The sequence below is a fragment of the Nannospalax galili genome, unplaced genomic scaffold (assembly GCF_000622305.1).
Source record: "Nannospalax galili isolate Female #2095 unplaced genomic scaffold, S.galili_v1.0 scaffold15, whole genome shotgun sequence".
In the NCBI taxonomy this organism is placed as follows: domain Eukaryota; kingdom Metazoa; phylum Chordata; class Mammalia; order Rodentia; family Spalacidae; genus Nannospalax; species Nannospalax galili.
The window spans coordinates 2,965,688-2,989,348 of record NW_008337322.1 but is presented as its reverse complement, the minus strand read 5'-3'; the positions used below and the strand labels follow the sequence as shown (position 1 = coordinate 2,989,348).

The window sequence follows — 23,661 nt, the reverse complement described above, 5'->3', positions numbered from 1 at the left end:
GAGTGAGCAATGGCAACATCTTCTAAATTGTGGATAATTACAGTCTTAAGGCTTGGTAATAATTGTCTACATGACTGGACGGATGGCTCCTTCGAATAACTGGACACTGGTTGGTGAAAAGTTTGTAAGGTGAAGGCAGGCCGCTGCCACTTTGCAGAGCGTGACAGAAACACTCATGAGCTCAAGAGGGAGTTTTGAAAAGGCATTTTACTTGTGCAAAGGAGAACTGAAAACGGGCTGTGAGACGGGAAGAAAAGTGGATTTTCTCATTAAACGGGCATTGAAAACTACAGCTCCCCCCGCCCAAAATTTAAAAACCACTGAGAATAATCGTGTTTTTAAAACAATGTAGTACATGATGTTCAATCCTTTTGAAACTTAACTCAGAGCAATGCAAAACCCTGACGCCTTGGTCCAGTAGTTAACGGCTCTTCCCTATCAGCCACAGAGTTGCAAGTGCCGGCCCTCCTTCACCCCACCTCCATCTTCCTGAATAGCACCGTCATTCCAGAGAGAGCTGGTGTTAATAAAATGAGCTGGTCACACACTGGAGCATTCATTGAGAGTTGTACATTTCCAGATCACAGTCGAGAAAGCAAACAACCTGCGGACCAATGAGGGCATGTCAAAATCGCAAGGGCAGCACATTTTCTCCAGCATCGTCTCTTCAGGGAGACATTACCCTCCTGTGCTCTTCCAGACCATTGATTCCATTCTGAACCCATAAAAAAGAGATTATAAATCAAGAGAACGAGGTACTCCTGGAATACTATGAATGGTTTATAAGTTATTTGTGAACAGAATTGAGATCATTAGAGCTTCTGAACAGCTTTCAGCCGCTAATCATTTTCTCTATTAATGAAGTTTTTTGCCTCCTCTATAGAGTGGCATGATTTTTATAGGGCATCATACAGGAGAATCCTAAAGTACTTTCTATGCCTGTCACCACCCGCACCACACTACCATGTCACATGGGCCTCCTGTCCTTCTGATATTTTTCCAGGGTGTAGACTATTGTTGAGCTCTATAACAAAGTACAGAGGCTTATTAAAAGCCACGTACAGTCAATAGCAGTCCTGGGTACCAGCCTTGCTTCAGATAATCTGTGTATCCTAAGGAAAAATGGTTTCATAGATGTAGCTATTTCTGCAGCCTAGCATCTGTTTCCTTTCCTGGAGAATGGTCCTTTAATTTCTGTCTAGACCTTGGACCTCACACATCCTTATGAGTTCATATGTCCCTGGAAATCACTCACCACTGCAGCCATGTGTCAATGACACAAACGAGGCATAAGCCGATCAGTGTTGCTGTTCTTTGGATCAAGGTTTGATACGATAAAACATTGTCTGAAAATGTTGAGCCCCATTTCTCCTTTCTGTACTGGGAATCCAGTATCCCTAGGAATTACTGGCACCCCTGGTGTAAGTAAACTCAACACATCTCTGACAATAACGTCTTCCCAAGGTTTGCAGACCCAAGATCTAAAGTTGGAATCAGATTCTGATGACCTTCTTTAAAATTTGCATCAGTCCGTAACTAAACTCTAAACTGGTCTTGATCACTTCGGTGCTACAATCCAAGGCATTTCCTAAATAAGTTTCCATTTTGTTTTTTATTGTTTAAAAATCCAGATGTATAAACTGAATGTAATTGTTTGAAAATGGATAATATTTTACTTAGCATTTTTGTGCTAGGCAGCCTTATAAGAACTTTACCTACAAAAATTCATTGAGCCTTCCAGTACAGACTTGGAGACAGATATTATTTCTATATCCAAATTTAAAATTAGAGAATTAGGTTGCAACGATTCAAGGTCAAACAAGTAGTGGAGGAGGAGCCGTCTGTAGAGAAGGACGCTTAACCTTTTTAGACAATAAAAAATTCATTTTCTGATGGCCGTACATAACCAAGGGGGATGAAGATTAAATGGGAAAATGCACACTTAGAATTGCCTTGTGTATTTTACTCCAGCTCTACTCTATCACATCATCATCTGTGATTACGCACAAATCCAAACAAGAAAGCCTGAACGAAAACTCGGAAATGGATCGTGGTCTGACGTCAGGCCTGTGTACAAGGCAGATGTCCATGGGGGAAGGAGAGAACGGACTTTTCTTCAGATCACACTCAGAGAGGGTGAACTTGTCCGCAAGTGCAACGAAACTCTAGGGTTGGTTGCAGGCATTACTTTCCCCCAACCACACTGACCACTCTGTTGAAACTGTGAGGAGTGCTGTGCTCAGTCCTGTAGACAAAGGCAGTATGGGTGCAGGGCGCCCAGAGGTGAGAACAGAAGGACCTCAGCACCCCGCCTGACCTGGACTCTGCACATGGAAGAAAATTTCAGACTTAGAGTTCCCATCCAAACAAGCTACAGTTTCCTATGGCTCTGGTTCTGAGGCCTTTAAAATTACTTAGAATGTTAAGTTATTGTATCAAGGCGTCTTTCAGAAAAGTTTGGGCACTTATCTTATGGCACTCACACAATTTATAATCACTGCTCAGCTTTTCTGATGTAGTAATAAATGTGGCTCAGTTCCACCGAGTTCACTTCTTTGTACCTGGGTGGTTACATACCATCATTCAACGGAATAGCTTAAGATAACATTGATGTATGAATTATTTTCCCTGACCAAAGAAAGCTCTTTCTAGGCAGTTGACACTCAGTCTTGAGTGCCTGAATGTCTTGTAGTTAAACTATTAAGAATGGCATTGAAAGTGGAGAATGCTATGCTGTCTTTACCCATCTTCTGAGTATCGTTACTACACAGATAGGAGGGATTTTTAGTGACTTAATAAATTCGAAATGGAAGTTTAACATAAATATTCATTAAACATTAAGAAAGAATTATCGATATAATTTTCTGTTACCACAGTTGTGCTCCATTTTAAATGCCAACAGCAATTCCTGCCCCTTTTTTTACTGGAGCCCACATGAACATTGTTTCTGAGATATTAATTCATGTTTCTGGTATGTCTTGGCTAGATTGTTGCAGGTCTTAATAAACTTTCCTGTTTACTACGTAGTGACTTTGTCATTATATCTACTACATCTCTTAGGTTCAAGACAAGTGCACAGAGACCCTATCACTATGAGAAACCTTTAATTTAGAAAATCTGTAATTAAGGAGGGCAAATGTGTTCTTGCAGGCTCCAAGTATCGGTGATTTGGAAAAACTCCAACACTCAGCTATACTTACACGTTTTAAATTTTTATTTATTATTTTTATATTTTATGTGTATGTGTATGTTGCCTGCATGTAGGTAAGTGCACCTGTGTCATGCAATGCCTGTGGAGGCCAGAAGAGGTGGTTGGATCCCCTGGGACTGGAATTACAGACAGTTGTTAGCTGCCATGTGGGGGCTGGGATTCAAACCTGGGTCTTCTGCAAGAACAACCAGTGTTCTTAACTGCTGAGCCATCTCTCCAGCCCCTCAACTGTACTTATTCTAAGGAGTTCTTTCAGAGGTGAGATGAGCAGGATGAGGAGAGAATGGGCCTAAGAAGAAGCCCCATGTGGTAGGACGGCCTCATTCCAGTCTCTGGCAGGCTCGGAAAGTAATGGACCAACTCATTTCTACATTTGTTGTTCTGAAGGTCATCCTCTGTGCCATCTAATATTCATGGAGGAGCAGGTAACTTATCAACAGAAAACCCCACTTCTCAAATTTCTTTTGGAGAAAGGGTTTTCTGTATCTCAGGTGGGCTTCAAATTCCCAACATAGCTGAGGCTGGCCTTGAAACCCTGATGCCCCTGCGGCTGCCTTCCAAGGGCTGGGATTACAGGTTTCTTAGTTTTGAAGGATATTGTAGCTATTTGTGGAAGTTTATATCGACAATATGTTTATAGTTATTCATTTTGTTTTAAATCATATTTCTTCCAAAATTTAAACATGTACTTTGGTCCTCTACTACTTCATATCACATATAGTGTGAAGGTCCTGCAGTTCTTATCCACCTGAAAATCAGAGCACAAGGCATCCACATGAAATTAGTGCTGTGGGGGATTAGGGGCAGGATGCATGCCAGTCAGCAGAGCACGATGAACAAAGGAGTTCTGTTATTTTTTCTTTCTTTCTTCTGTTTCAATTTTGTGTGTATGAGTATATTGTCTGCGTGTGTGTAAGTGCACCCAAGTCATGCAATGCCCACAGAGGTCAGAGGAGGACCTCAGGTCCCCTGGAACTGGAGTTATAGACAGTTGTTAGCCACCATGTGGGTGCTGGGAAATAAAGCCAGGTCTTCTCCAAGACAAACCAGTGCTCTTAACCCTTGAGCCATTGCTCTAACTCCAGGTTTCAGCTTTTGAAAAGCATCTTCTTGTTTCAATGTGAAAATTTATTTGTTCATCTTCAGGTTTACTGAGGGTACCCTTCACTGAAAGGCGTGACCAGAAGGCTCACTGTCAAAAGATCTGTACCACTTCCCTGCGTGTTGGGGACCAGATTAACTTCAGATCAGGCACACAGCACAGGGAAAGTTCCATGTCTTCTAGCAACCCCAGGGGAACCTGAGACCCTGGAGTGCTGAGGAGTTCCGAACCACACTGTGCTTATTGATGCTTGAGGAATTCCACATTTTCCATATGTTTCAACAGAAGCTGTGCACCCAGGGAGGGGATTAGATTTAATTCTGAGTAGGCCCAGGGAGCAGGTCCTAACTGACTGAGAGTAACAGAGAAAGACTTTAGAAAGAGTCTCCAGTCTTAAGTACTAGTCCCACTGCAGAAAAGGAAAGTTAACGCTAGTAGAACTTATACCTCCACAGAATTTTGCAAATGTTAAATAAAGAAGATGTGAACCTTAAAAATCAAAAATACAAAAATAAAAAGAAACTCAGTGACTTTACTCCAGATGTTCAAGTCTCAGCAGAGAAACAGAAACAACATTAAAGTTCACAAAACATGGCTCATCCACGAAGCATTAATCCATAGTAATTGCACCAAGTGAAATGACTCATCAGAATTTCATGACAAAGAAGTGAGAGGACGTTTTAGGTACATTCAGGCAATTCAGACATAAGTACAGTCCAGAAACAGAAAAAGAGATGAATAAAATAAGATCATCAAAAGAGAAATGAAAATATAGAATTGTTCAAGGAGACCAAAACTGAAGTGATGCTGGGGATGACAGGCTCAGTTACCCAAATAAAATTCTCAGTGGAATCCAGGTCTGGTGGTGCACGCCTTTTATCCCAGCACTCAGGAGACAAGATCCAGGTGGATCTCCGTAAGACTGAAGCCAGCCTGGTCTACACAGAGAGTTCCAGGCAAGCTTGGGCTACAGGAGACTCTGTCTCATAAAATCTTAAAAAAAAAAGAGAGGAAGAGAAAGAGAGACAGAGAGAGAGAGAGAGAGAGAGAGAGAGAGAGAGAGAGAGAGAGAGAGAGGGTTCTGGAATGGAAGACAAAACAGAGGAACTGCATCTCACCAAACGTCACTGACAAATTTAAGAAACAAAGAGACATGAACAGAAATTGGGTCAACTCTGTGCACCATGAATGACGTCATCTCAGATTATGTGCAGAGAAGAAAACAAAGCAAAATAAAACAGAGTCTGGAAAGCAGAGTGTGAGAGGGAAGGGGTACCAGAGACTCCCAGTGAACTCATGGAAGAGAATTCTCAGAACCTAGAGAAGAGGCCTACAGAACTTATCAAGGACTAATTCCCATGACATAAGATGATTAAAACATTTAAAACACAGAATTAGGAAAGAATATTAAAAGCTGCATGACAGAAAATTCAAGTCATGTATAAAAGCAAGACCACTAGAATGACATCTGATTATTCAACAGAAACTTGTTTAATACAGAAGGACCAGAAAGACCATAATCATTATCCCAGACTATTATACCAAGAAATACTCTGAAGATAGAAAGAGAAATGCAAACTTTCCATGATAAAAAGGCATTTATAACCTTTAATCCAACTCTTAAAAGGATGATGGAAGGAAAATTTCAGTCTGAAGATAAGCATAAATATGTCCAAGTGGTCTCAGGGAATAAAGAATTCAGAAGAGGTGATCAAAAGAGATCCAAGAGAGCATGCAGAACAGCATGACAGGAATCGACGTGCATCATTACTAATACCTGTTGATAGTAACGGTGTGCATTTCCACACGCAGACACAGACTAGCATATTTGGTTAGAAAGCAAAGTCGACATCTTATATTAACAGGATGTAAGAAAATGTTCTAAGAAAACAGAAGCGAAAAGCAAATGAGTATAGATATTTTCATATCTGTACAACAGACTTCAAGCAAAACTGTCAGAATTGATAGAATGGTCAGTTCATAACCATTAGAGGAATAATCAGCCAAGAGCCTAAGACAGTTCTAGATGAACACAGCAAGTACAGGTGCAATCAGCTCCAGAGAAGAAGTATTGTTACATCGTAAAGCCAAATATTACTCTCAATTCTGTGACTGATAATGGGGATTTAAACATACCACCTTCACCAACAGACATGTCTAAAGGACAAAAACTGATCAGATAAACATTGGAGTTAAATAACGTTATAAGCAAAAGGTCTCCCGAAACATCTAAAGAACATCCCGCCAAAAATGCTAAAAACTACACATTCTTTTCAAGAACTCCTGGAACCTTCCCCAAAATTGACCTTAATTAAGAGACAAAATTATTAACAAATATAGGAAAATTTAAATAAAACCCTGCTTTCTAAATGACAATAGTGAAATGCTTGCTGTAAATCATAGAGACCAGAGCAAGCACACAGTTTCGTGAAACTAGACAGCACTGTCAGGACAGCGATTTGGTCAGGAGAGAAATCAAGAAGCATTTTTTTTAATTCCTGGAAGAAGACAAGGATTATCAAGGGGAAATGGGGGAAGTGGGGGAAATGGGGGTACTTTAACTGGAAAAGTAGGAGGGAAGTTTAAACAGAGAGAGAAACATGAGAAATAAATAATACTTAGGTGGTGTGAAAAAGAGGGAAATGTATAAATTCAAAAGCTACTGAAAGAGATTTGGACATGTACCTATCTTTACAAGAGTGCATGTGTATAGCTGAAGGCTGTATAAAAAGAAACACAGTGCCGGACAGGAGAAACCGCCCTTCCAGTTCGTCAGGGTGGCCTAAGCAACCCCCACTATAACAGGATATTACCATAGCCTCTGATTTCTTGCTAGAAATTGAAAGTAAGACCCTACTTTTTTTTTAACTTTTAAAAAAGTTTTATTGAGAATTTTGGTAGAATGGTCATTTTCACATTTCATACATGCATACAAGGTGCTTTGATCAAATCCATGCCCACTCCCTCCCCTCTGATACCTCCCATATCTCCCTATCATTTTTTTTCTGACAACTTCAAGTTTTTCTTTTTCTTTCTTTCTTTCTTTCTTTCTTTCTTTCTTTCTTTCTTTCGTTCTTTCTTTTTCTTTCTTTCTTTCTTTCTCTCTCTCTCTCTCTCTCTCTCTCTCTCTCTCTCTCTCTTTCTCTCTCCCTATCAATGGGGCTTTTTGTTACCCTAACATTCCCACCTCTGAAGGTTTTAATCTTTTAGGGATTAGATAAGAACTCCCAAATACTTTGATGTTTTTAGCCTTTGGAACACAGTATGTTGCTAAGAGGCCCAAGGACATTTTGACTTTTAGCCCAGAAACTGGCTACTCTACTTTGGGAAAACCCTACTTTTGAAAATAGGATACTCTTCGGATACAGGAATTGGAGCAACGGAGCTGGAACCAACATGGAAGGCTCCGCCCTGAGGACTGGCTGTCATAGTTTTGGAGGATATTATGCAAGTTGCTAAGGGAGAAAATCAATCAGTAGTCAAACCAAAGCTTTAAAGCCTAACAACCACAGCAATGACCAGCACAGCACACTGTGTTGGTGCAGTAGTGACACTTTTATCTATGGGTAAATCATAGCTATCTAATTGGTCTTAAAGCCCTTTCAATGGGAGGGAACTTATTTATGGCATTGAAAATATAGTCAAATACACATGGTTAGAGAGGTCACCAGTCCCGAGAAAACTCTAAGTCTGTCACATCCCTAGATACCTGTAATTTCTGACTGTATGCTAAATATGGATCCTTATAATTATAGACAAATGTGCCAACCACCACTCATCAAAGACATTTCTTTTTTACAACAGAAAGAGACTATTATGGAGTTCCACAATGGATCACACACAGAGAATAAGTGCCTCTAAGATGCTCAGCCCTATGTGATACATCTACAGTGGAACCTCTACACCTAAGGTTCACAGAACATAGTGGAACAGGGGACAGAAAGATGCTAATGCGTCTTTCAGCTCTCAGCAGCAAAGCTTCCTCATGCAACATATGAAGATGAACAGAGGCCACAACAGGCACAATTATATAAAGACTGCAGAATGTGTATCTCTAGATAGGACTCCTATATTAAACCTCACCCACCAAGGGCTCAGAGAGTGTTGAGAAAGAGGGGGTGGAAAGATCGTAAGAGCCAGGGTTGGTGCATGACCATATGAAAACAGAGCCCTACAGGCTCCTGGGACCTTGCTCATATGAACTCACAGCAATGATGACAGCTTGTGCAAGACTCATGCAAATTCAATCAGACAAAAATCCAGCATATAACTGTGGAAATTAGCAGAAGGCTTAAACCTCAGCTGAGGAACTATTGGCAACGGATCACTGCTGGGTGAGGAAGAGCTGATATTCTTTAAAAGAGTGAGGCTATATAGGCTGAACAGGCTCCAGTGGGTAAAGTCAGCTAGGTACACAAATTGGACTAGATAGGCCTTAATAAATATGACAGAATTCATGAACTCCTGTAGGTGAGCTATGGATGACTGCAGATGGGGAAGGGGCCTAAATATGATTACGATGTGTTATGAGAAATGCACAAAAATTCACTAAATATACATTGAAAGAAGTCCTAGAATTAAATAAAAACTAAAACACAGTATGCCAGAATCTATTAGAGACAATGAAGTTCTAAGGGGAATGTTCACAGCAGCATATGCCTTTACCGTAAAACATTGAAAGATATCAAAATAATAACTTTATGGTGCAACCGTAGGCCTTGGGAAAACAAGAACAAACAGTACAAAAGAAATACTAGACAGAAGTAATCTAAATCAGAGTTCAAATTAATGGCATAGAAATAATAAAAGATTGTACTCAATGAAATGAAGATTTGGTTGTTGAAGAGATTATAAGATTGATAAACCTAAATTATTAAAATCAGTGAACAAAAGGGAGAAATTACAAAAGACACTGAGGAAATTCAGGGAATTGTAAATACACATTTAAAATTTATATTGATAGCCAGGCCAGACAATGTCACAGGACTTTAATCCCAGCATTCGAAAGGCAGAGGGAGGTGGATCTCTGTGAGACTGAGGACAGCCTGGTCTACCTAGTGAGATCTAGGTCAGCTGGGGTGACACAGAGACTGTTTCAAAACATATATTTATATATCCCACTACACTGAAAAGCTAAGAAAAAATTGAATTTCTAAGTTCATAACTTCCATCACAGTTAAATCGAGATGAAGTAATTTAAACAAACCCAACTAAAGGCGACACAGGACCAGCTGGATTTGCACAGAATTCTACCAGCCCTTCCAATCAGAACTCACACCAGCATCCCTCAGATTACTTTATAAAATATAAAATGGAGGAAGAATGTAACATTTGTTTTGTGAAACCAGCATTGCCCAAATACTGACCCAAACTTAACACAAAGCGTTAGAAGCCAAGGTCAGTGGTGAATGTAGACACAAGAACTCTTTTCAAATATCTTTACCTTTCCTACTACTGTTCCAGTGAGCGCCACATTAGCAGGATACCATCCTTCCTGCTTTGGGACCAACCCCACTTCACTGCAATCTGCTCACTTCATCCCCATCCACCTCACTTGGGCCTAGGCCTATTCACCCTGCTGGAAAGCTCCTGATTCACCTCCTAGAATCATCTGGTCCCTCCAAATAAAAAATCAAAAGTGAGAAACAATTATCCATACCTGACCAGAAAGCAACTAAGCTATAGTAAAGAAAAGAACCAAACTTAAACTCAAAAAAGTGAGGCTAGAATTTCATATCAGACACACCAACACAAAAGGAGAGCTACACAGGAGGGGTGAGACGGGAGATCAATGATGCTTAAATGAGGTGGAAAAACCAGAGTGAAATATATATTATATACGTGTGTGTGTGTGTGTGTGTGTGTGTGTGTGTGTGTGTACCTGAAGGTTATATAACAAAAAAATCAGCACCAGGCAGGAGAACCTCCTTCTGAGTTGTTGGTCAGGGTTGTTCAAGGGACTCTAAAAATAACACAGGTTACTGTCACAGCCCTTGATTTTCCCCAAGAATTTGGCATTAAGTCCTATTTCTGAATACAGAACTTGGAGAAATGGAGCTGAAACTGACCTGGAACCCTCTTTCCTGAACACCAGCTCTCATGATATCAGAAGGTACTATGCAACTGCCAAGGGAGAGCACCATTCAATGGTCCTACTCAGTTGTGAAGCCCAAGAAACCTCAATGGCTGGCCCAGCAAACAATCACTATTGATGCAGTAGTGGTACTTTTATCTTGAGGGCAATCAACACCTGTCTAATTGAAATAAAGGCCTGATCAATGGCAGGAAACCTATGTGTTGTAAACACAGCCAAAATACACATGGCAGAAGGGGTTAAAGATCCTAAGGAAAAATCCACCTTTGCCACTTACTTACACCATGTAAGTTCTTACTGTGCTCTACACAGGTGTCACTACCTTTACAGTCAACATAACTCCCAGTAGTCATCAAAATTCTTTTTTTGCAACCGATGAAGACTAACACAAACTTCGACAACTGAACAAAGGTCTAGAGTAAGTGTCTGTGAGATACCCATCCTAGGTGAAGCATTTTCAATGCAACCGTTACACATAAGCTGAATGCATCCCTCAACTCTCACCTGTAAAGATTCCCCATACAACAAGTGGTGACCAGTAAAGAAATCTGTGACTGACCACAGTGCGGAGAAGAAAAGACCACAGAGTGCTTGTCTCTGGGGAGGACTCCTACATCCAGCCTCTGCCTCAGGAGGCTCAGCAGCCATTGGGGAAGAGTTGGCATTGTTTAGACTAAGACTCGGAGGTGGTGGATGACCACAATGAAAAGAGTTTCACTTTCCAGTCTGCTGAGAACCTGCTCATGTGTACTTACAGCAATGGTGACAGTGTGCACAAAACCAATGCAAGTTCACACTGGACACACACAACTGGGGAAATGGCTAAGTAACCCCAACTGTAGCTGAGGAACTTTTGGCAACGGACCACTACTGATGGAGGGAGAGTTGGTTTTGTTTAAAGTAGTGATGATGCTAAATAGGTTGTCTGGGTTCCAGGGAGTAGACTCACACTGAGCAACATTTGGGCACTCAAATGTGGCTCAAAAGGCTTTAACATATATGACAGAATACATGAAATTCGGTTGGGGGCATGGGGGTACAGCTAGGGAACGGGGTTTCAAAAGGATCAAGATGACTTATGTGGAATTTACAAAAATTCAGTTAAAATACTTGCAAACCAAATTTAAGTGCACATCAAATATATCCTCCATGACCTGCTTCATCCCAAAAACGTAAAGATGGTTCAACACATGTAACTCTATAAATGTAATTTACCACACAAATAGATTCAAGAATAAAAACCTCGTTTATCTCATTAAAGTCAGAAAAGGAATTTTCCAAATCCAACATCCCTTCATAATAAACGTTCTAGAGAATCTGTGGGTACAAATTACATTGCTCAACAAAATAAAAATAATGCACCATAACCCTATTCCCCAAAGTCATGCTAAATGGAGAAAAAAACTCTAAACACTTCCACTGACATCAGTTACAAGAGAGGATGTCCACACTTTTCATCCCTGTTCAACATGGTGCTCAGTGTCTTAGCTACAGTAGTAGGGCAAGAGAAAGAAATAAAGGGTTATAAATCAGAAAGGAAGAAATCTAAGTACCCTTACTTGCAGGTAATATGATTCTGTAAATAAAAGATGTTAACACCAAAAATCTGCTAAAGCTGATTAACACATTCAGCAAGTAACAGGATTCAAAATTAACAGGGAAAAAATAGTAGTTTTCATATATACAATTGGCATTCATTTTGAGAAGGAAATTAGGGAACAATCTTATTCAATATAGCCTCATAAAAAGTCTTTGAATGAATATAACCAAGGGATTGAAAGATTTGTACAATAAAACATTCCAATGACCATTGCTAATGGATTATCAGGATTAATAGTATGAAAATGGCCATCATATCCAAAGCAATCTATAGATTCAATATCATCTCCATCAAAATTCAATTGCAATTCTTCACAAAACTTCGAAAAATTAACCACAAAAATCATACGGGAAAACAAGAAACCCAAGATAGTCAAAATAATCTTGAAAACTAAAACCACTGCCAGAGGTAGCACCATCCTTGATTTCAAGCTATACTACAGAGCTATCATAATAAAAAGAGTATGGTACTGACTTTAAAAAAGAACTAAAGACTCATTAACTTATGGAATAGAATCAAAGGTAATTGTATAAACCCACTTCCAGAGGCATAAGATTTTTTTATTTACAAAGAGGCAAAAAATACACACTGTAGAAGAGAAAGTATCTTTAACAAAGGTTGTTGATCAAACTTGGTAGCTACATGCACAAGAATTGAGTTAGGTCCTTACCCGTTATCTTGCACAAAACCCAACTCCAAATGGCTCCAAGACCTCAACATAATCCCTCATAACCTGGAATCTCATAGGGAAGAGAGTAGGGAGTACAATAGAGCTTAGAGATGTAGGGCAGGATGTTCTGAACAGAATCCTGATAGCACAGGCATTGATTCCAATGAAAATAAAAAGTTTCTCTACATTAAAGAACACTGTCCATTGAGCAAAGAGGCAGCCTACAGAACGGGGAAAAAAATCATTATCATCTGTACAACTGAACAGAGGGCTGGTGGCTAGAATATATATTTAAAAAATTTAAAAGGAACTAGGGGCTCAGCTAAGCCATCGCTCCAGTCCCTAATTTTTTAAATTAAAAAAAAAATGTTCTTGCAGAAGGCCCAGCTTCGAAACCCAGCACCGATGGCTCAGCTAAGCCATCGCTCCAGTCCCTAATTTTTTAAATTAAAAAAAAAAATGTTCTTGCAGAAGGCCCAGCTTTGAAACCCAGCACTGATATGGCAGCTAACAACTGTTCGTAACTCCAGTCCCAGGGGATCCAGCAGCCTCTTCTGACCACCACATTGCATGACATTGCATGACATGGGTGCACTTACCTACATACAGGCAATACACGCATGCACATAAAATAAAAATAATCAATAAAAGTTTTTTTATATTTAAAATCTATAAAAGAAAACAAAGAACACAATTAAAACATTGGCCGTGGAACTAAACAGAGAGCACTCAGCCATGGAGCTAACAGAGAGCACTCAAAAGAATGGAAAAAAATGGCCAAGACATTTTGTTTTTCAATATCCTTAGTCGTCAAGAACATGCAAATTAAAACTACCTTGAGATTTCATCTATCCCATCAGAATGCCAAGTACAAAAATGATGACAAACTTGGTTTGGATGTGAAGAGAGGGAGCACTTCCTGCCGCTGGGAAGCAAACTGGCACAACTAGGAAATTAGTGTAGGGTTACATCATAAGCTAGAAACAGATTACCACATGGTCCATCTACACCACTCCTTGGTGCATCGTCAAAGGACTCTATATCCTACTACAGAGATATGTGTTCATCCAGGAAATAGAAAAAATTGGATGAATGGATAATGAAAGTTTGGTTTTCCTTTTCATACTTTCTTATATTTTAAATGTTTTTGTTTTCCACTTCTGTCTCCTCTGTGATTACTCATCTGATGGTGCATATTGTCTCTCTGTAGGAGACATTAATATACTGACTGTCTTAGTTAGCTTTGTTACTGTTGTGACATAATACTCTGACTGATACCAACTTGGGGAAGAAAAGGTTTACGTGGCTCACATCTCCTGGGCCATAGTTAATCACTGAGGGAGCCCAAGGTAGGAACTCAGGGCATGAACCGGAGGTAGGAGGTGAAGCACATATCATAGAGGAACACTGCTCACTGGCTTGCTCCCCTGGCCTGTGCTCAGCCTGCTTTCTTATATAATGCAGAACCACTTGCCCAGGGGTGGTACTGTCCACAGTGGGCTGGGTCCTCCCACACCACTCAAACAGAAAAATACCAACAGTTGTGGCCAAAGGCCAGTCTAATGGAGAAAATTCCCCAACTGAGGCCCCCTCTAACCAGCTATGTCAAGTTGACAACTAAAGCTTTCTAGCACAGTTGATCCCTTGTCAACTAGACACATAAACATATCTCTGTTAAACCACAAGCTTTCCATTTCTTATCCCCAAGATATGATGTTACTAACACAACATAGAGCAGTACAACTTTAATAGTCCAACAGTCCTTAAAAAATCCAAACACTTTAACAGTTCAAAGGCTCTTTTAAAATTATTTTAACAGTGGCCTCCTGTAAAACCCCAAACAAGAGAAGTGCTGCTGTGTTTCAAAAGGGAAGAACGGGGCATAGTAAAGCAAAGCTCAAATCCAGCAAAGTGGCTCATAGGCTGCATTTGAACTCACAGCCTTCTGGTCTTCAAAGGGCTTGGGCAGCTCTGTTTCTCCGGGACTGTCGTCCACAGCGTCTGCAGCCCTGCCTGGTAGGCCCAGGCCAGGTCCACTCCAGACCTGCTGCTGCCCTTGGTGGTCATCCCACGGTCCTGGCATCTCCATTATGCTGGGGTTCTGCTGAAACTGAGGCTGTACCTTCATCAGTGTGATCCCCCTGGCCTTTCAGTGTCAACCCTCACCTCCTCTCCATGATGCCTTCAAGCCTTCAAAACTAGTACCACATAGGAGACTCTTGCACATTACCAAGTCCTGCTTCCAGCTTGATCTGGAGGCTCGGGGCCCCTCTGGACCACAGCTTCCATGTGCTGACCTTGAGTAAATACTTCCCAGAAGATTTTGCCACAGTGGCGTGGTTCTCTTGTTATTCATGGCTGACTCTTCAGCCCTAGGCAACCAGAAACCACAGATTCTCAATTCAAAATATCGTGCAAACAGCCTTGATAATTACTTCCCTCCGAAGTTTTACAAGTCAGGCCTCCATCATCTATACCTCGTTTAGAAGAACCGATCCAAGCTCCACAGCAATAGTTGACTAATCTCTGAGCACTCAATGACTTTTTCAGCCCAAGGTTCCAAACACCTCCACAATGCTCCCCGAAACAAGGTCAAGTCTGTTATACCAATGCCCACTCCTGATACCAATGTCTGCCTTAGTTAGCTTCTCTATTGCTATGACAAAACACTCTGACCAATATCTACTTGGAGGAAAGGGTTTATTTGGCTTACATCACAGCACATCACTAGGGAGCCCAAGGTGGGAACTCAGGTCAGGAACCTGGAGCAGAGACCATAGAAGAATGTTGCATACTGGCTTACTCAACTGACCTGTGCTCATTCCTCTTTCTAATATAATACATAGCAACCTGCCCAGGGTTGGCACCTCCCACAGTGGGCTGGGCCCTCCCATATCATTTAACAGTCAAGAAAATGCCCACAGACGTGGCCACGGGCCAGCCCAATGGAGGCAATTCCCCAACTGAGGCCCTCTCTACCCAGGTGTGTGAGGCTGACAATGAAAACAGTCCAGCACTCACCACAGGGGTTTTAATTATTCTTCACATTGTTCTAACACACTTTGTCCCAGAATGAGTCTAGTTCTCCTCACTGCTTCTTCCCTTACGTCCCGACCACCCCACTCTGTGCACTGCTGATATGTTCTGACCTGCTTCCTTTGGCTGACAATGAAAACAGTCCAGCACTCACCACAGGGGTTTTAATTATTCTTCACATTGTTCTAACACACTTTGTCCCAAGAATGAGTCTAGTTCTCCCCACTGCTTCTTCCCTTACGTCCCGACCACCCCACTCTGTGCACTACTGATATGTTCTGACCTGCTTCCTTCGAGCACGGCTGTGCGTTCCATCACCATCTTCCTCTGCACACCAGTGTTTAAGTGGAACCCCAGCAATTTTTTGTTGTTGCCATTGTCACTGTTTTGGTTGGGCAGAATGCTCCAGAGGTGCACTGGAGAGCCTTTGCCGTGATGCACATGCTGTTATATAAGTCACATTCTTCTCTGTCACCCCAAGGAGCCCATCAGTTCATCAGGCTGTAGCTGATCATCTCTCTAGGACGGGCAGACAGCTTTCACATGCCCCCAGCATGCAGCATTATGCTTCATTTTCTTCTCATTTCTTTCACTAAACACATCAAATACCTATTGTGATTATTTCCATTTAGTGTTCAGCCCCTCTGCTTGCTTAGCTCTTGTTATCTTTTTACACTAATGTTATTGTTAGTATTTTCACTTTATTCATCCTGACACACAGCATCTTAACCTCACACTTGTTTTTAAATATTCTTTCCTGCCTTCCTATGGTTGAAGCCAGATCAGCATATATCATATCTGTTCTCCTTCCTAGCACAGTTCTCTCACTTTGCTCCCTTGTATACAATTTCACACTTCAGATCTCTTACCATTTTTTTTCTCAAGAATTTAGACTGCATTGGAATCTTCCAGGCTTTCCAGGAGATGAGCTTTGCTTCTGATCATTCTCCAACTCTCTTTCCACACCTTCTCCCACACAAGCAAGCTGATGTTACCTTATAGAAACTAAAGGTGTCTGGGTCCCAGTCAAATAAAACAATGAAACCTGGATTGGACTTCAGGGTAGTTCTGGAGCAAGAAGTTTTCCAAGGACTGCAGGTCTGAGAAGCCGAGTCTGTTGAAATGTGTGCATCTACCCACTGGGTTCCAGGAGACATCCTGCCCACCCAGGAGTGGGGGACACGCTGCCCACCCAGGTACGGGGGACATCCTGCCCACCCAGGGGTTGGGGACATCTTGCCCACCCAGGTGTTGGGGACATCCCATTTTTTTTCTCAAGAATTTAGACTGCATTGGAATCTTCCAGGCTTTCCAGGAGATGAGCTTTGCTTCTGATCATTCTCCAACTCTCTTTCCACACCTTCTCCCACACAAGCAAGCTGATGTTACCTTATAGAAACTAAAGGTGTCTGGGTCCCAGTCAAATAAAACAATGAAACCTGGATTGGACTTCAGGGTAGTTCTGGAGCAAGAAGTTTTCCAAGGACTGCAGGTCTGAGAAGCCGAGTCTGTTGAAATGTGTGCATCTACCCACTGGGTTCCAGGAGACATCCTGCCCACCCAGGTGTGGGGGACATCCTGCCCACCCAGGTACGGGGGACATCTTGCCCACCCAGGTGTTGGGGACATCCTGCCCACCCTGGTGTGGGGGACATCCTGCCCACCCAGGTACGGGGGACATCCTGCCCACCCAGGGGTTGGGGACATCTTGCCCACCCAGGTGTTGGGGACATCCTGCCCACCCAGGTGTTGGGGACATCCTGCCCACCCAGGTGTGGGGACACCCTGCCCACCCAGGTGTGGGGGACATCCTGCCCACCCAGGTACTTGGGGACATCCTGCCCACCCAGGTGTTGGGGACATCCTGCCCACCCAGGTGCGGGGGACAACCTGCCCACCCAGGTGTGGGGGTCACCCTGCCCACCCAGGTACGGGGGACAGCTCTGGCTGCTCCAAAGTTCTTTTGCTCTGCCTGGAATTGACGGCAATGTGGATGTGAAGACAGTGAATGAGCACGGAGCACGGGCTCAGGTTCACGCAGCTCTGAGTTTTGACTGATGGTTTCTGGCAATGGGCTGAACAGTGGGCACAGCGCTGTCCTCCACTTCCAGGAAATCAAACACTTGCTCTTCCACAGAGGTTTCAGAGGCTTCGTATCCCCTTTCCCATGCCTGAAGGTATCGGACTTCCTTCTGTAGGGGCATCGCCTATTTTCCCACTTTCCCAGCAATGTGAAGTGACGAGGCATGACTCCTGCTCACAGGAATGTTTGTGTGGTGTGCATTTTCTCCTGACACAAGGCAACTTTTAATGTAGACACTGATTATTTTAGAAACATTCTATGATAAAATGAAATGGGATCTAAATAGCAATTTCTTCTTATGCGTCAGATTCTCTAAGTACAAATTTGCAGGATTTTCTAGCATGTGCCTACCAAACAAATGCAAAGAAAAATGTGAAATAAACATTCCTGCTACTCTCCTCTAAGGAAAGGAAGAGACCTCTCGCTGTCTCTGCTTTCCTGTTCCCTCAGTAATAAAACTGCAGGCATACATCTGACTCTATCCTGATTTACACTAAGCACGTAATTCTACTTACAACACTAAAAAGCCTGAGCATGTAACTAATATTTTAATTCCAATAACAGATCTTCCTCAACAATGAGTCCCTTCGCCCTTCCTTCAGATGTCATTACAGCAATGAATTTGACAGGTGTTGTCAGCGTGTCTGATATATTTAATTTTTTTCTTATTAACTTGATATAACTTTGTTATTTAATGTGCTTTGAAAGAAACTTATCTGTTCTTGGGACTCACCATTTTACCTCAATAATTATAAGCATTAACTAAGATTCTTTGGCCTTCAAAATATTGAGGAATTTTTTTATTGCCTATAGTTTCACCTGAGAAAACAAAATAAGAACAAAGAAACTTCAGAGTGCTTATGTGTAAAATATCAGTGTAATGCATTACACTATTCTGCATCTGTGTCTAGTATTTTTGACAAGAGCTGGAAAATAATTCACATTAATAAAAATCAATATGAGAAGAAAACTTAAGATTAATTGGCTTTGCAACACCCATCATAGGATTTTATCTTTAAAGACTCCGTTTCAAAACAATATTTCATTTTCCATTTACTTTATTTTTCTTTTCTAGTTTTATTTTAAAGTTTTAAAGTTACAACCACAGCAAATTTTTTCCTGGCACTGATAACATTTGTGGGGAGGGGGGCGCGAGTTTGCGAGTTTCCTATTTTATTAAAAATAAGAGAAAGACAAGTATACAGGTTTTTTTCTCCGAGCTCCCAATGTGAGACATAAAGTACTACTCCTAGATATGGATATATACATTATAGACATATATTATCTTACCTACATGTACACTCATATATATCTAGAAATTAGATGTTTTTAATGCAAAACTTCCTAAAAAAGAAACACACCATACCACACTAAGACTAAAACCAGCATTAGGCATTACCATGGCACAACTTCCCAGTTTCATTAGCACCCAAAATGTGAGCCTCGGGCAAATCTGACCTGAATGTTGCTATGTAGTCATTCACAAGATGAGGATGTCTAAATAATCACATGTTAAACTCTACATTGTATATGAAAATGGAAATATACATTGTCTGTTGGCAGTGGGGTTGGGTATATTTTAATATTTCTAGTTAGTCTCCTAAAAATACCGTGTCACAAGGACAGCAGGTTAGGGCTGTCATAAAAGGCAAATGTCCTCTCAACCTGCTAAATGTAGATGGCAAAACACAAAAAACAAAGAAGAAAATTATTATGTACCTGTGGGCCGTGGAAGAACTAAGAACTGCAGTGTCTCAGCTCAGTGAAAGATGGCAGATGGAAAGAGGCTAGGCTGGAACGGATCTCAGTGTGGGACATCATTGCTCATAGTGCTAAGCACCTTCCCTCTCCCTCAGGAATAAAGGAATCCAAACAATCCCTAAGGAAAATGTGGAGTCAGCTGTGGTTGAGCGTATGCCTCCAAGTTTCCTCTTGCCTGTAGACCCAAGGAGGCCAGTTTCCGGAAAATGCACTTGCTCTGTCTAGCATGAACTTTTTTGTCTTTGGAATCTAAGCTGACTCTACGTCCAGCCTGATGGCATCAAGCAGGTCTTCCACAGCCCCCCCACTCTGCAGTGTCAAGTGATGAAGGCTTTCCATGTCACAGCACTGAGAGTCAATTCTTTGGATGTAAATTTTACATTTTGAGCATAAAATACCTTGAACTGATTGTGCTCAGAACTCCAGATTCTTTCAGAAGCACAAGCAGCAAAACAGGCAGTTCTGGATGAGACTTTCATCTGAAAGGTGGTGAAATAAATGAAGACACAGGCTCAGTCCCTGCAAGTGTGGGAACAACACGGACAGAAGAAAGGGGGATGGGGAGGACAGGGGTTGTGCCGCAGACCCTTCAGTGTCGCCTGCATTGGTGGGAAAGTCAAAGATATCAATGGAAAAAAAAACCTCCAGTAGTTTAATTTTAAACATAATTATACATATCATCATGCGCCATATAACATTTGCATCAATGGGGACCACACATTCAGTGATAAACCTTTAAGATTATGTTGTAGCTGTCTTAGTTTGTGTGAATGCAATCAACAGGAGGATCTAAGGATGGGTTGTTCTGAAGGAGCCCGTCCACACGCAGCACATGCCTATTCTAGAGTAAGGGCTCAGAAGACTACTCAGTAAGATGGAGGTGTGACCTGGGGTCCGAGGCAGGGATGGCGATAAAAGTTTGCTTTGCCTTGTTCATTCCAACATCACAAAGGATACTGCCAACAGAAAGAATAATCTAAATCTGCTATGCTAGACAATATGCTAGACCAAACCAAAATGCTTCCTAATCTTCATCAGAGTTCGAAAAGAATGAAACAGTGCCAACAAATATCTCATAATGAAGTATTTAAATATGTTAAAAGGAGTAAATATAAGAACACAAAAAACTGAAATTTGTAGTTCCTGAGTGTATCTTAAAGCAAGATCTTTGTCTTAGAGCAAAGGATATAGAGAAGTCATTAATAAAATATAAATCATAATTAAGAATTCGAAAGCACAGTCACAAGTCACGGTAATGTTACACCGTGTAAATACAAGGAGAAAGGAGTTCCAGTTTCATATTGGATGACATAAAGTGTAAATGAAAAGCAGAGAAAAGAGGAAGCATCTCACCTTACCACGATTGTGAAGTATGTGCACAAGCAGCTAAGCTGAAATTTCACAGAAATATAAAAAAATACAATCAAACAAACCAGAAAAAACTCAAAATCTTTTTCTTCAAACCAGAAAACAAGAGGTAGAAAAATTTAATCCAGAGTGTAGACGATTGAAACTGTGACAGAGTCAGTGAACTCGCTCTTGTGTCCTTTAAAAGCGGATTCAGCCAGCCCTGCATGGTGGGGCACAGCTTTAATTCCAGCACTCAGGTGGGAGAGTTAGGTGGATCTCTATGAGATGGAGGTCAGGCTGGTCTACACAGTGAGTTCCAGGCCAGCTGGAGCTACATGGAGTACAGGAAGACCCTTTCACAAACAGACAAACAAAACCCTGAATCATCACTGTAGAGTTCACAACATTCCTTCATGTGTGAATCAGTCTGAAAATCTTACTTAATTTTAGGTTATGATAAGATGATTAAGAATTTAAAAGTCAAAATATCCTTGGGCCTGTTAGCAACAGGCCAAAAATGTCAAAAGTATTTGGGAGCTTGTACCTAATCCTTTAAAGATTTTAGGGATACCTCTTCAGGAGGGGAATGTTGGAGGGGAGGGAGTGGGCATGGATTTCATCAAAACACCCTATATACATGTATGAAATTTCAATAAAGTTTTTTGTAAAATTAAAAGAAAAAGAATTTAAAAGTCTTATGGAGATGAGGACGGCTTACTCTTCTTACAGCAATAAAATAATAGCCAATTGAATCATTACTGTCAATTACAAAGAGATTAAAATGTCAGGAAGACACTGTCCATAAACTTATACAACATTTGTATGAGTGACAAATAAAAACTAAGGGAAAATTATACAGAAATGATGCCAAGATCACTAGGAAGTTACAAAGAATTCACATAAGAAAAATGTATCTTGAGGAAAACGTGCACACAAGCGATGGTTAACGTGCTTCAAAAAGGAAAATATATCCTTTGTGTTTACATAAATCTTCAGCTTCTATTTCTACACACGGCATCTGCATGTGTACGATAATCAACTGTGTGGGGTAGAATGTTTTTTTTCTAATTGACACCAAAGTTTCAAGGCTAAAACGTTAGGTTGACTAGAATCTACATCATTAAAAGACAAATTCTAAAGTTATTTTTGCTTAGAATCAAATCCTAAGAATTTGGATGCTAGACCAGCACTATATCACTGCTCTACAACCTCAGTCTAGATAAAACAAATTTTTGTCTTTTAAAAGGTACAGATAATTGTTTGAGACAGGGCCTCACTCACTATGTAGCCCATGATGGCTTTTACCTTGCCATTTTCGTGCCTCCACAGCCTAAGTGTTAGAACTGTAGCTGTATCCTGTCCCAAAATTCAGATATGTTTGAATGGAAAATATCCCCTTCTGTTAATTTTTGTATATATTTTCTAATATAAATATTAAAACCACAAGTCAAAAGGAAAAGATTGACAATTTACCTGAAAACGCAGATCTAAAATTGTCTACAGATCGTATAAAACACAGTCCATAATAAGAATGGGGGTGGGTGGGTGCACTGGCCTCCTCCTCAGCCACTTAAGGCCATGTCCCTGCCCTCCAGCGTCTCCTGGGGAGCCGGCATCAGAGGGCTGAGCTCTGCATCCGAGGGCTGAGCCTGCAGTGAGCTCACTGATGCAGTGGTCCTGAGCTCTCCAAAAGCTGCAGGGACTTTGGAGTGTCACTTGTGCCCAGAGGAGGAGGATGCAGCTGTGAGCACGAGGCCGCACGAGGTGCACGGAAGGTTGTGGAACCAGAGCTGTGTTGAGAAGGTCCTGAAAGGCCAGGCGCACACTTAGCTGTGCAAAGGTCTCCGCTGGCAGAATTAAAGGAGACACTGAAGGCCATAACTAGAGATGATTGTGAGCGGCATAGGAACTTGAAATGACTGAAATCGTGAATGATAGGCGCAGTGGAAGAAAGGCGGGCTTGGCTCTCATCACCTGTAATGACCATGTGGACAGGACTGTCATCCAGAGGGGCCATTCTGTGAATGGTCACAACTGTGGAGAAAACAAAGCCGTGTAAGAGACGGCGTGTGCTTTGTCCGACCAAAGTGGCTCTGGAAACTGGTGTTGGTGGAGCTGGGTTTGGTGGCAATGACAATTTTGGCTGTGGACAAAACTTCAATGGTCCTGGTGGCTTTGGTGGCAGCTGTGGTGGAGGCTATAACGGATTTGATCCCAACGTTGGAAGCAGTTTTGGAAGGGTTGGGAGCTACAGTGATTTTGACAACCAATCTTCAAATTTCGGGGGAAACTTTGGAGGCAGAAGCTCTGGCCTTTATGGAGGAGGAGGCAAATGCGTTGCTAAACCACAACACCAGCTTTCTCTGGTGGCCCAGCAGCAGCAGTAGAGGACAGTCAGAGCCGTGACAGAGACACCACAGGGTACAAAGCATCATGAACTCAGCCAAGCACAGTGTAGCAGGGCTGGGCTGCTACAGAGAAGACCTGTTTAACAACACTCATGTGTATGGGCAAAACACTCCAGGACTGTATTTGTGACTAACTGTATTTTGTGTCTGTTCTGTGGAAAGTATAAAGCCTTCTAATAAGGGCCTGGCATGATGGCATACACCTTTAATCCCAGCACTCGGGAGGCAGAGGCAGGCGGATCTCTGTGAGTGCAAGGCCAGCCTGGTCTACATAGTGAGTTCCAGGACAGCTGGGACTACAGGGAGACCCTGTCTCTAAAAGGCCAAAAAAAAAAGATTTTAATGT

At 41.6% G+C, this 23,661-nt stretch overlaps 1 pseudogene; it reads left to right on the top strand.

Annotated features, from left to right (window-relative positions):
- The window catches only part of LOC115070246, a 65,154-nt pseudogene extending 41,860 nt beyond the window's left edge, over window positions 1-23,294 (top strand).
- The last annotated feature ends 367 nt before the right edge of the window (window positions 23,295-23,661 follow it).